The sequence below is a fragment of the Taudactylus pleione genome, unplaced genomic scaffold, assembly GCF_031769625.1.
Source record: "Taudactylus pleione unplaced genomic scaffold, aTauple2 ptg000021l, whole genome shotgun sequence".
Lineage (NCBI taxonomy): Eukaryota > Metazoa > Chordata > Amphibia > Anura > Myobatrachidae > Taudactylus > Taudactylus pleione.
This window is the reverse complement of record NW_028284423.1, coordinates 16,297,501-16,310,561: the sequence shown is the minus strand read 5'-3', so window position 1 is coordinate 16,310,561 and position 13,061 is coordinate 16,297,501. Positions and strand designations below refer to the sequence as shown.

Below are 13,061 nucleotides of genomic sequence, written 5' to 3'. Positions count from 1 at the left end.
CTTTAAAAATCGCTTTCAAATAAAGGAAATCTGCCACTCTAACTGTGCTATCAGGAAGATTATAATGTTAAAGTATCACTATTTAAGTGATGCTTTTCCTTATTTAATTATCAATGAGGGTGAGTATTAAAGTACACATGTTTCATGTTCAGTTATATTATACTATTCTAAATATATTACTATAGAAAGGACAGAAATTAAATTGAGGTTCTGGAACTGTTGGTCGGATTAGGGATTGAACTCAGACTGATATTGCAATAAGGCTTCTCCTACTTCTTCATTTTTAACCATTTCGGAAAGAAAGTACTATTTTAAGAGAATCTAGGTAGGTACTTTATATTTGCCTTCTATAAATTATAGATTTCTGTTAAAATCTCTATCAAAAAAATGAAATCTACCACTCTAACTGTGCTATCAGGAAGTATATAATGTTAAAGTTTCACTTTTTTTGTTTTCTTGCTCTTACTTGTGTTAGCTTTTCCTGTACTTGATTTTCAAACTAGCTGTAAACTGCAAATTGATTCAGTACCTTTGCACATTAAAAGCTAGGTAAAGGGGGCACCTGGATTTGAACCAGGGACCTCTGGATCTGGAGTCAAATGCTCTACCACTGAGCTATACCCCCAATTGTGTACAAAATTTTAAAAACATTCACATTGCAGTCAGAAAGTATAGGTGTTTGTACTATATATGTTGTCTTATAGGATAAAAAATTAATATGTATATTTATGGTGATGCTTTGGAGTTATTAATCTGGGCTTGATTGCAGAGTTCACATAGGTGTAAGCTGTGAGCATGCTCAAAAAGGAACTTTGATCATCTAAAGCTCCAATTTCATCAGTAATAGTGACATCAGGACATATTGTGACTTTAAATTTTGGGAGGCCAAACAGAACTAAGAAAATACAAATTCTTAGCAATAAACCTATATAAATTATTTCAAAAAGTAGCTGACAACAGTATATTATTGCTAATAAAATAGGACATTTTGATTTTTGGGCTTGTGGGCTCAGATGTTCAAAATTAATGTTTGATGCATAAACTCGAATGGCCTAGTTGCAAAATTAGTCTGAGATTAACCCCCAATTACAACAACAGTTCCAGAACACTGCAATACAATTGCCTAATAATTCCTTATTTAATTATCAAAGAGGGTGAGTATTAAAGTACACATGTTTCATGTTCAGTTATATTATACTATTCTAAATATATTACTATAGAAAGGACAGAAATTAAATTGAGGTTCTGGAACTGTTGGTGGGATTAGGGATTGAACTCAGGCTGATATTGCAATAAGGCTTCTCATACTTCTTCAGTTTAACCATTTGGGAAAGAAAGTACTTTTTAAAGAGAAACTAGGTAGGTCCTTTATATTTGCCTTCTATAAATAATAGATTTCTGTAAAAATCTCAATAAAAAAAATAAAATCTGCCACTCTAACTGTGCTCTCAGGAAGTTTATAATGTTAAAGTTTCACTATTTAAGTGATGCTTTTCCTTATTTAATTATCAATGAGGGTGAGTATTAAAGTACACATGTTTCATGTTCAGTCATAGTATACTATTCTAAATATATTACTATACAAAGGACAGAAATTAAATCGATGTTCTGGAACTGTTGGTGGGATTAGGGATTGAACTCAGACTGATATTGCAATAAGGGTTCTCCTACTTTTTCAGTTTAACCATTTGGGAAAGAAAGTACTTTTTAAAGAGAAACTAGGTAGGTCCTTTATATTTGCCTTCTATAAATTATAGTTTTCTTTAAAAATCGCTTTCAAATAAATGAAATCTGCCACTCTAACTGTGCTATCAGGAAGATTATAATGTTAAAGTATCACTATTTAAGTGATGCTTTTCCTTATTTAATTATCAATGAGGGTGAGTATTAAAGTACACATGTTTCATGTTCAGTTATATTATACTATTCTAAATATATTACTATAGAAAGGACAGAAATTAAATTGAGGTTCTGGAACTGTTGGTCGGATTAGGGATTGAACTCAGACTGATATTGCAATAAGGCTTCTCCTACTTCTTCATTTTTAACCATTTCGGAAAGAAAGTACTATTTTAAGAGAATCTAGGTAGGTACTTTATATTTGCCTTCTATAAATTATAGATTTCTGTTAAAATCTCTATCAAAAAAATGAAATCTACCACTCTAACTGTGCTATCAGGAAGTATATAATGTTAAAGTTTCACTTTTTTTGTTTTCTTGCTCTTACTTGTGTTAGCTTTTCCTGTACTTGATTTTCAAACTAGCTGTAAACTGCAAATTGATTCAGTACCTTTGCACATTAAAAGCTAGGTAAAGGGGGCACCTGGATTTGAACCAGGGACCTCTGGATCTGCAGTCAAATGCTCTACCACTGAGCTATACCCCCAATTGTGTACAAAATTTTAAAAACATTCACATTGCAGTCAGAAAGTATAGGTGTTTGTACTATATATGTTGTCTTATAGGATAAAAAATTAATATGTATATTTATGGTGATGCTTTGGAGTTATTAATCTGGGCTTGATTGCAGAGTTCACATAGGTGTAAGCTGTGAGCATGCTCAAAAAGGAACTTTGATCATCTAAAGCTCCAATTTCGTCAGTAATAGTGACATCAGGACATATTGTGACTTTAAATTTTGGGAGGCCAAACAGAACTAAGAAAATACAAATTCTTAGCAATAAACCTATATAAATTATTTCAAAAAGTAGCTGACAACAGTATATTATTGCTAATAAAATAGGACATTTTGATTTTTGGGCTTGTGGGCTCAGATGTTCAAAATTAATGTTTGATGCATAAACTCGAATGGCCTAGTTGCAAAATTAGTCTGAGATTAACCCCCAATTACAACAACAGTTCCTGAACACTGCAATACAATTGCCTAATAATTCCTTATTTAATTATCAAAGAGGGTGAGTATTAAAGTACACATGTTTCATGTTCAGTTATATTATACTATTCTAAATATATTACTATAGAAAGGACAGAAATTAAATTGAGGTTCTGGAACTGTTGGTGGGATTAGGGATTGAACTCAGGCTGATATTGCAATAAGGCTTCTCAAACTTCTTCAGTTTAACCATTTGGGAAAGAAAGTACTTTTTAAAGAGAAACTAGGTAGGTCCTTTATATTTGCCTTCTATAAATTATAGATTTCTGTAAAAATCTCAATAAAAAAAATAAAATCTGCCACTCTAACTGTGCTCTCAGGAAGTTTATAATGTTAAAGTTTCACTATTTAAGTGATGCTTTTCCTTATTTAATTATCAATGAGGGTGAGTATTAAAGTACACATGTTTCATGTTCAGTCATAGTATACTATTCTAAATATATTACTATACAAAGGACAGAAATTAAATCGATGTTCTGGAACTGTTGGTGGGATTAGGGATTGAACTCAGACTGATATTGCAATAAGGGTTCTCCTACTTTTTCAGTTTAACCATTTGGGAAAGAAAGTACTTTTTAAAGAGAAACTAGGTAGGTCCTTTATATTTGCCTTCTATAAATTATAGTTTTCTTTAAAAATCGCTTTCAAATAAATGAAATCTGCCACTCTAACTGTGCTATCAGGAAGATTATAATGTTAAAGTATCACTATTTAAGTGATGCTTTTCCTTATTTAATTATCAATGAGGGTGAGTATTAAAGTACACATGTTTCATGTTCAGTTATATTATACTATTCTAAATATATTACTATAGAAAGGACAGAAATTAAATTGAGGTTCTGGAACTGTTGGTGGGATTAGGGATTGAACTCAGACTGATATTGCAATAAGGCTTCTCCTACTTCTTCATTTTAAACCATTTCAGAAAGAAAGTACTATTTTAAGAGAATCTAGGTAGGTACTTTATATTTGCCTTCTATAAATTATAGATTTCTGTTAAAATCTCTATCAAAAAAATGAAATCTACCACTCTAACTGTGCTATCAGGAAGTATATAATGTTAAAGTTTCACTTTTTTTGTTTTCTTGCTCTTACTTGTGTTAGCTTTTCCTGTACTTGATTTTCAAACTAGCTGTAAACTGCAAATTGATTCAGTACCTTTGCACATTAAAAGCTAGGTAAAGGGGGCACCTGGATTTGAACCAGGGACCTCTGGATCTGCAGTCAAATGCTCTACCACTGAGCTATACCCCCAATTGTGTGCAAAATTTTAAAAACATTCACATTGCAGTCAGAAAGTATAGGTGTTTGTACTATATATGTTGTCTTATAGGATAAAAAATTAATATGTATATTTATGGTGATGCTTTGGAGTTATTAATCTGGGCTTGATTGCAGAGTTCACATAGGTGTAAGCTGTGAGCATGCTCAAAAAGGAATTTTGATCATCTAAAGCTCCAATTTCGTCAGTAATAGTGACATCAGGACATATTGTGACTTTAAATTTTGGGAGGCCAAACAGAACTAAGAAAATACAAATTCTTAGCAATAAACCTATATAAATTATTTCAAAAAGTAGCTGACAACAGTATATTATTGCTAATAAAATAGGACATTTTGATTTTTGGGCTTGTGGGCTCAGATGTTCAAAATTAATGTTTGATGCATAAACTCGAATGGCCTAGTTGCAAAATTAGTCTGAGATTAACCCCCAATTACAACAACAGTTCCAGAACACTGCAATACAATTGCCTAATAATTCCTTATTTAATTATCAAAGAGGGTGAGTATTAAAGTACACATGTTTCATGTTCAGTTATATTATACTATTCTAAATATATTACTATAGAAAGGACAGAAATTAAATTGAGGTTCTGGAACTGTTGGTGGGATTAGGGATTGAACTCAGGCTGATATTGCAATAAGGCTTCTCATACTTCTTCAGTTTAACCATTTGGGAAAGAAAGTACTTTTTAAAGAGAAACTAGGTAGGTCCTTTATATTTGCCTTCTATAAATTATAGATTTCTGTAAAAATCTCAATAAAAAAAATAAAATCTGCCACTCTAACTGTGCTCTCAGGAAGTTTATAATGTTAAAGTTTCACTATTTAAGTGATGCTTTTCCTTATTTAATTATCAATGAGGGTGAGTATTAAAGTACACATGTTTCATGTTCAGTCATAGTATACTATTCTAAATATATTACTATACAAAGGACAGAAATTAAATCGATGTTCTGGAACTGTTGGTGGGATTAGGGATTGAACTCAGACTGATATTGCAATAAGGGTTCTCCTACTTTTTCAGTTTAACCATTTGGGAAAGAAAGTACTTTTTAAAGAGAAACTAGGTAGGTCCTTTATATTTGCCTTCTATAAATTATAGTTTTCTTTAAAAATCGCTTTCAAATAAATGAAATCTGCCACTCTAACTGTGCTATCAGGAAGATTATAATGTTAAAGTATCACTATTTAAGTGATGCTTTTCCTTATTTAATTATCAATGAGGGTGAGTATTAAAGTACACATGTTTCATGTTCAGTTATATTATACTATTCTAAATATATTACTATAGAAAGGACAGAAATTAAATTGAGGTTCTGGAACTGTTGGTGGGATTAGGGATTGAACTCAGACTGATATTGCAATAAGGCTTCTCCTACTTCTTCATTTTAAACCATTTCAGAAAGAAAGTACTATTTTAAGAGAATCTAGGTAGGTACTTTATATTTGCCTTCTATAAATTATAGATTTCTGTTAAAATCTCTATCAAAAAAATGAAATCTACCACTCTAACTGTGCTATCAGGAAGTATATAATGTTAAAGTTTCACTTTTTTTGTTTTCTTGCTCTTACTTGTGTTAGCTTTTCCTGTACTTGATTTTCAAACTAGCTGTAAACTGCAAATTGATTCAGTACCTTTGCACATTAAAAGCTAGTTAACTAGCTGTAAACTGCAGATTAATTCAGTACCTTTACACATTAAAATTTAGGTAAAGTGGGCATCTGGATTTGAACCAGGGACCTCTTGATCTGCAGTCGAATGCTCTACCACTGAGCTATACCCCCAATTGCGTACAAAATTTTAAAAACATTCACATTGCAGTCAGAAAGTATAGGTGTTTGTACTATATATGTTGTCTTATAGGATAAAAGATTAATATGTATATTTATGGTGATGCTTTGGAGAAATTAATCTGAGCTTGATTGCAGAGTTCACATAGGTGTAAGCTGTGAGCATACTCAAAAAAGAACTTTGATCATCTAAAGCTCCAATTTCGTCAGTTATAGTGACATCAGGACATATTGTGACTTTAAATTTTGGGAGGCCAAACAGAACTAAGAAAATACAAATTCTTAGCAATAAACCTATATAAATTATTTCAAAAAGTAGCTGACAACAGTATATTATTGCTAATAAAATAGGACATTTTGATTTTTGGGCTTGTGGGCTCAGGTGTTCAAAATTAATGTTTGATGCATAAACTCGAATGGCGTAGTTGCAAAATTAGTCTGAGATTAACCCCCAATTACAACAACAGTTCCAGAACACTGCAATACAATTGCCTAATAATTCCTTATTTAATTATCAAAGAGGGTGAGTATTAAAGTACACATGTTTCATGTTCAGTTATATTATACTATTCTAAATATATTACTATAGAAAGGACAGAAATTAAATTGAGGTTCTGGAACTGTTGGTGGGATTAGGGATTGAACTCAGGCTGATATTGCAATAAGGCTTCTCATACTTCTTCAGTTTAACCATTTGGGAAAGAAAGTACTTTTTAAAGAGAAACTAGGTAGGTCCTTTATATTTGCCTTCTATAAATTATAGATTTCTGTAAAAATCTCAATAAAAAAAATAAAATCTGCCACTCTAACTGTGCTCTCAGGAAGTTTATAATGTTAAAGTTTCACTATTTAAGTGATGCTTTTCCTTATTTAATTATCAATGAGGGTGAGTATTAAAGTACACATGTTTCATGTTCAGTCATAGTATACTATTCTAAATATATTACTATACAAAGGACAGAAATTAAATCGATGTTCTGGAACTGTTGGTGGGATTAGGGATTGAACTCAGACTGATATTGCAATAAGGGTTCTCCTACTTTTTCAGTTTAACCATTTGGGAAAGAAAGTACTTTTTAAAGAGAAACTAGGTAGGTCCTTTATATTTGCCTTCTATAAATTATAGTTTTCTTTAAAAATCGCTTTCAAATAAATGAAATCTGCCACTCTAACTGTGCTATCAGGAAGATTATAATGTTAAAGTATCACTATTTAAGTGATGCTTTTCCTTATTTAATTATCAATGAGGGTGAGTATTAAAGTACACATGTTTCATGTTCAGTTATATTATACTATTCTAAATATATTACTATAGAAAGGACAGAAATTAAATTGAGGTTCTGGAACTGTTGGTGGGATTAGGGATTGAACTCAGACTGATATTGCAATAAGGCTTCTCCTACTTCTTCATTTTAAACCATTTCAGAAAGAAAGTACTATTTTAAGAGAATCTAGGTAGGTACTTTATATTTGCCTTCTATAAATTATAGATTTCTGTTAAAATCTCTATCAAAAAAATGAAATCTACCACTCTAACTGTGCTATCAGGAAGTATATAATGTTAAAGTTTCACTTTTTTTGTTTTCTTGCTCTTACTTGTGTTAGCTTTTCCTGTACTTGATTTTCAAACTAGCTGTAAACTGCAAATTGATTCAGTACCTTTGCACATTAAAAGCTAGTTAACTAGCTGTAAACTGCAGATTAATTCAGTACCTTTACACATTAAAATTTAGGTAAAGTGGGCATCTGGATTTGAACCAGGGACCTCTTGATCTGCAGTCGAATGCTCTACCACTGAGCTATACCCCCAATTGCGTACAAAATTTTAAAAACATTCACATTGCAGTCAGAAAGTATAGGTGTTTGTACTATATATGTTGTCTTATAGGATAAAAGATTAATATGTATATTTATGGTGATGCTTTGGAGAAATTAATCTGAGCTTGATTGCAGAGTTCACATAGGTGTAAGCTGTGAGCATACTCAAAAAAGAACTTTGATCATCTAAAGCTCCAATTTCGTCAGTTATAGTGACATCAGGACATATTGTGACTTTAAATTTTGGGAGGCCAAACAGAACTAAGAAAATACAAATTCTTAGCAATAAACCTATATAAATTATTTCAAAAAGTAGCTGACAACAGTATATTATTGCTAATAAAATAGGACATTTTGATTTTTGGGCTTGTGGGCTCAGGTGTTCAAAATTAATGTTTGATGCATAAACTCGAATGGCGTAGTTGCAAAATTAGTCTGAGATTAACCCCCAATTACAACAACAGTTCCAGAACACTGCAATATAATTGCTTAATAATTCCTTATTTAATTATCAAAGAGGGTGAGTATTAAAGTACACATGTTTCATGTTCAGTTATAAAATACTATTCTAAATATATTACTATAGAAAGGACAGAAATTAAATTGAGGTTCTGGAACTGTTGGTGGGATTAGGGATTGAACTCAGACTGATACTGCAATAAGGCTTCTCCTACTTCTTCAGTTTAACCATTTGGGAAAGAAAGTACTTTTTTAAGAGAAACTAGGTAGGTCCTTTATATTTTCCTTCTATAAATTATAGATTTCTGTAAAAATCTCTATCAAAAAAATGAAATCTGCCACTCTAACTGTGCTATCAGGAAGTTTATAATTTTAAAGTATCACTATTTAAGTGATGTTTTTCCTTATTTAATTATCAATGAGGGTGAGTATTAAAGTACACATGTTTCATGTTCAGTTATATTATACTATTCTAAATATATTACTATAGAAAGGACAGAAATTAAATCAAGGTTCTGGAACTGTTGGTGGGATTAGGGATTGAACTCAGACTGATATTGCAATAAGGCTTCTCCTACTTCTTCATTTTTAACCATTTCGGAAAGAAAGTACTTTTTTAAGAGAAACTAGGTAGGTCCTTTATATTTGCCTTCTATAAATTATTGATTTCTGTAAAAATCTCTATCAAAAAAATGAAATCTACCACTCTAACTGTGCTATCTGGAAGTATATAATGTTAAAGTGTCACTTTTTTTGTTTTCATGCTCTTACTTGTGTTAGCTTTTCCTGTACTTGAGTTTCAAACTAGCTGTAAACTGCAGATTGATTCAGTACCTTTACACATTAAAAGCTAGTTAACTAGCTGTAAACTGCAGATTAATTCAGTACCTTTACACATTAAAAGCTAGGTAAAGGGGGCACCTGGATTTGAACCAGGTACCTCTCGATCTGCTGTCGAATGCTCTATCACTGAGCTATACCCCCAATTGCATACAAGTTTTTTAAAACATTCACATTGCAGTCAGAAAGTATAGGTGTTTGTACTATATATGTTGTCTTATAGGATAAAAGATTAATATGTATATTTATGGTGATGCTTTGGAGAAATTAATCTGGGCTTGATTGCAGAGTTCACATAGGTGTAAGTTGTGAGCATACTCAAAAAGGAACTTTGATCATCTAAAGCTCCAATTTTGTCAGTAATAGTGACATCAGGACATATTGTGACTTTAAATTTTGGGAGGCCAAACAGAACTAAGAAAATACAAATTCTTAGCAATAAACCTATATAAATTATTTCAAAAAGTAGCTGACAACAGTATATTATTGCTAATAAAATAGGACATTTTGATTTTTGGGCTTGTGGGCTCAGGTGTTCAAAATTAATGTTTGATGCATAAACTCGAATGGCCTAGTTGCAAAATTAGTCTGAGATTAACCCCAAATTACAACAACAGTTCCAGAACACTGCAATATAATTGCTTAATAATTCCTTATTTAATTATCAAAGAGGGTGAGTATTAAAGTACACATGTTTCATGTTCAGTTATATTATACTATTCTAAATATATTACTATAGAAAGGACAGAAATTAAATTGAGGTTCTGGAACTGTTGGTGGGATTAGGGATTGAACTCAGACTGATATTGCAATAAGGCTTCTCATACTTCTTCAGTTTAACCATTTGGGAAAGAAAGTACTTTTTAAAGAGAAACTAGGTAGGTCCTTTATATTTGCCTTCTATAAATTATAGATTTCTGTAAAAATCTCTATAAAAAAAATAAAATCTGCCACTCTAACTGTGCTATCAGGAAGTTTATAATGTTAAAGTTTCACTATTTAAGTGATGCTTTTCCTTATTTAATTATCAATGAGGGTGAGTATTAAAGTACACATGTTTCATGTTCAGTCATAGTATACTATTCTAAATATATTACTATACAAAGGACAGAAATTAAATCGATGTTCTGGAACTGTTGGTGGGATTAGGGATTGAACTCAGACTGATATTGCAATAAGGGTTATCCTACTTTTTCAGTTTAACCATTTGGGAAAGAAAGTACTTTTTAAAGAGAAACTAGGTAGGTCCTTTATATTTGCCTTCTATAAATTATAGTTTTCTTTAAAAATCGCTTTCAAATAAATGAAATCTGCCACTCTAACTGTGCTATCAGGAAGTTTATAATGTTAAAGTATCACTATTTAAGTGATACTTTTCCTTATTTAATTATCAATGAGGGTGAGTATTAAAGTACACATGTTTCATGTTCAGTTATATTATACTATTCTAAATATATTACTATAGAAAGGACAGAAATTAAATTGAGGTTCTGGAACTGTTGGTGGGATTAGGGATTGAACTCAGACTGATATTGCAATAAGGCTTCTCCTACTTCTTCATTTTTAACCATTTCGGAAAGAAAGTACTATTTTAAGAGAATCTAGGTAGGTACTTTATATTTGCCTTCTATAAATTATAGATTTCTGTTAAAATCTCTATCAAAAAAATTAAATCTACCACTCTAACTGTGCTATCAGGAAGTATATAATATTAAAAAAAGTTTCACTTTTTTTGTTTTCTTGCTCTTACTTGTGTTAGCTTTTCCTGTACTTGATTTTCAAACTAGCTGTAAACTGCAAATTGATTCAGTACCTTTGCAGATCCAGAGGCACCTGGATTTGAACCAGGGACCTCTGGATCTGCAGTTAAATGCTCTACCACTGAGCTTAACCCCCAATTGCGTACAAGATTTTAAAAACATTCACATTGCAGTCAGAAAGTATAGGTGTTTGTACTATATATGTTGTCTTATAGGATAAAAGATTAATAGGTATATTTATGTTGATGCTTTGGAGAAATTCATCTGGGCTTGATTGCAGAGTTCACATAGGTGTAAGCTGTGAGCATACTCAAAAAGGAACTTTGATCATCTAAAGCTCCAATTTGGTCAGTTATAGTGACATCAGGACATATTGTGACTTTATATCTTGGGAGACCAAACAGAACTAAGAAAATACAAATTCTTAGCAACAAACCTATATAAATTATTTCAAAAAGTAGCTGACAACAGTATATTATTGCTAATAAAATAGGACATTTTGATTTTTGGGCTTGTGGGCTCAGATGTTCAAAAATAATGTTTGATGCATAAACTCGAATGGCCTAGTTGCAAAATCAGTCTGAGATCAACCCCCAATTACAACAACAGTTCCAGAATACTGCAATGTAATTGCTTAATAATTCCTTATTTAATTATCAAAGAGGGTGAGTATTAAAGTACACATGTTTCATGTTCAGTTATATTATACTATTCTAAATATATTACTATAGAAAGGACAGAAATTAAATTGAGGTTCTGGAACTATTGGTGGGATTAGGGATGGAACTCAGACTGATATTGCAATAAGGCTTCTCAAACTTCTTCAGTTTAACCATTTGGGAAAGAAAGTACTTTTTTAAGAGAAACTAGGTAGGTCCTTTATATTTGCCTTCTATAAATTATAGATTTCTGTAAAAATCTCTATCAAAAAAATTAAATCTGCCACTCTAACTGTGCTATCAGGTAGTTTATAATGTTAAAGTATCACTATGTAAGTGATGCTTTTCCTTATTTAATTATCAATGAGGGTGAGTATTAAAGTACACATGTTTCATGTTCAGTTATATTATGCTATTCTAAATATATTACTATAGAAAGGAGAGAAATTAAATTGAGGTTCTGGAACTGTTGGTGGGATTAGTGATTGAACTCAGACTGATATTGCAATAAGGCTTCTCCTACTTCTTCATTTTTAACCATTTTGGAATGAAAGTACTATTTTAAGAGAATCTAGGTAGGTACTTTATATTTGCCTTCTATAAATTATAGATTTCTGTTAAAATCTCTATCAAAAAAATGAAGTCTACCACTCTAACTGTGCTCTCAGGAAGTATATAATGTTAAGGTTTCACTTTTTTTGTTTTCTTGCTCTTACTTGTGTTAGCTTTTCCTGTACTTGAGTTTCAAACTAGCTGTAAACTGCAAATTGATTAAGTAACTTTACACATTAAAAGCTAGGTAAAGGGGGCACCTGGATTTGAACCAGGGACCTCTCGATTTGCAGTCGAATGCTCTACCACTGAGCTATACCCCCAATTGCCTACAAGCTTTTAAAAACATTCACATTGCAATCAGACAGTATAGGTGTTTGTACTATATATGTTGTCTTATAGGATAAAAAATTAATATGTATATTTATGGTGATGCTTTGGAGTTATTAATCTGGGCTTGATTGCAGAGTTCACATAGGTGTAAGCTGTGAGCATGCTCAAAAAGGAACTTTGATCATCTAAAGCTCCAATTTCGTCAGTAATAGTGACATCAGGACATATTGTGACTTTAAATTTTGGGAGGCCAAACAGAACTAAGAAAATACAAATTCTTAGCAATAAACCTATATAAATTATTTCAAAAAGTAGCTGACAACAGTATATTATTGCTAATAAAATAGGACATTTTGATTTTTGGGCTTGTGGGCTCAGGTGTTCAAAATTAATGTTTGATGCATAAACTCGAATGGCGTAGTTGCAAAATTAGTCTGAGATTAACCCCCAATTACAACAACAGTTCCAGAACACTGCAATATAATTGCTTAATAATTCCTTATTTAATTATCAAAGAGGGTGAGTATTAAAGTACACATGTTTCATGTTCAGTTATATTATACTATTCTAAATATATTACTATAGAAAGGACAGAAATTAAATTGAGGTTCTGGAACTGTTGGTGGGATTAGGGATTGAACTCAGACTGATACTGCAATAAGGCTTCTCCTA

At 31.6% G+C, this 13,061-nt stretch overlaps 7 non-coding genes across 7 annotated transcripts; all 7 read right to left on the bottom strand.

Moving 5' to 3' along the window:
* Nucleotides 1-553: 553 nt before the first annotated feature.
* Nucleotides 554-625, bottom strand: TRNAW-CCA (transfer RNA tryptophan (anticodon CCA)). The gene has a single exon. It is a non-coding gene; the product is annotated as a tRNA-Trp (tRNA).
* A 1,689-nt stretch (nt 626-2,314) lies between these two features.
* Nucleotides 2,315-2,386, bottom strand: TRNAC-GCA (transfer RNA cysteine (anticodon GCA)). Its single transcript has one exon. It is a non-coding gene; the product is annotated as a tRNA-Cys (tRNA).
* A 1,689-nt stretch (nt 2,387-4,075) lies between these two features.
* TRNAC-GCA (transfer RNA cysteine (anticodon GCA)) lies at nt 4,076-4,147 on the bottom strand. Its single transcript has one exon. It is a non-coding gene; the product is annotated as a tRNA-Cys (tRNA).
* Nucleotides 4,148-5,890: 1,743 nt separating this feature from the next.
* Nucleotides 5,891-5,962, bottom strand: TRNAC-GCA (transfer RNA cysteine (anticodon GCA)). Its single transcript has one exon. It is a non-coding gene; the product is annotated as a tRNA-Cys (tRNA).
* Nucleotides 5,963-7,705: 1,743 nt separating this feature from the next.
* Nucleotides 7,706-7,777, bottom strand: TRNAC-GCA (transfer RNA cysteine (anticodon GCA)). Its single transcript has one exon. It is a non-coding gene; the product is annotated as a tRNA-Cys (tRNA).
* A 1,380-nt stretch (nt 7,778-9,157) lies between these two features.
* TRNAC-GCA (transfer RNA cysteine (anticodon GCA)) lies at nt 9,158-9,229 on the bottom strand. Its single transcript has one exon. It is a non-coding gene; the product is annotated as a tRNA-Cys (tRNA).
* A 3,078-nt stretch (nt 9,230-12,307) lies between these two features.
* TRNAC-GCA (transfer RNA cysteine (anticodon GCA)) lies at nt 12,308-12,379 on the bottom strand. The gene has a single exon. It is a non-coding gene; the product is annotated as a tRNA-Cys (tRNA).
* Between the last annotated feature and the right edge of the window lie 682 nt (nt 12,380-13,061).